Source organism: Hipposideros armiger, unplaced genomic scaffold (assembly GCF_001890085.2).
Source record: "Hipposideros armiger isolate ML-2016 unplaced genomic scaffold, ASM189008v1 scaffold_2177, whole genome shotgun sequence".
Taxonomy (NCBI): domain Eukaryota; kingdom Metazoa; phylum Chordata; class Mammalia; order Chiroptera; family Hipposideridae; genus Hipposideros; species Hipposideros armiger.
In genome coordinates, this window is record NW_017733524.1 from 18,294 (window position 1) to 19,272 (window position 979).

Below are 979 nucleotides of genomic sequence, written 5' to 3' on the forward strand. Positions count from 1 at the left end.
AAGGAGCAGCAGGTGGTTAAAATGATGTGAATGTCTTGCCACGTAAGATCTAAGGCCATAGTTATGCCCTGAAATTTCTTAATGAACTTAGATAGGTCCTCAGAATAGGTTCCTAATTTTGCTTCAATCTAAGCTAGATCTGCCATGAGGAAAAGGGCAAGAACCCGAATTCTACCAGCCTCTCCATTTGAAACTTATCAGAGAGGCAAAATGGAGTCTGCCTTACAATGACCTCCACTATGTGTGGTGCCCGAAGGACTGGGAGCTGAGTTAGAATAGGAAAGGGGAGCTGAAAGTGAGGTGAAAAGGGTAGAAGAGTTTGAGGAAGGAGATGTAGGATGGGCAGCAGATGCGTTTTGAGGAGTTCTAGGAGAGACCTTGTATAAAAGAGGGTCGTCTAAAAGGTCTGGAGGGGGAGCCTGAGGAAACTTTAAAAGAGATATTTGACATTGTTTCTGGAGGTCTGGGTTCTGGCTCAGAGCCATGAAGGCTTAGGTATATGGAACTTCAGACCATTTGTGAAGGCACCTATAGAAAAGATCTAGTTGCATGATGGTGTTATAGTTCAGAATGTCATTAGTTGGCCAGACCTCCTGATCATCTAGCTTATATTGAGGCCAGGCAGTATTCAAAAGAAAATAATTTTGTCCTTTTTGAGAAAGGAGAGGTCGAATTTGGTTGAATTTTTGAGAAGACAGCCAGGAGGAGAATCTAGAGGGACAAAGGAGCAGCCACCCATGGTGCTAGGGATGGTGGTCTCATTATAGCCAGACTAAGAGAATGAAGGGCATCACACAAGATCCTCCAGCAAATCTCTGACCCAGGAGTTATGGAATTAGAGCACTCATTACTGTTTACTTTGGGGAAAGAGGAAAGCAATGACCATTAGTTGTGAGGGCGTCCCCTCCACACCTAAGGTCGAACAAGGGTCAAGGACCCAGCCCATGGAATTCTTGGCACCCCACAGATGTCTCAAAGC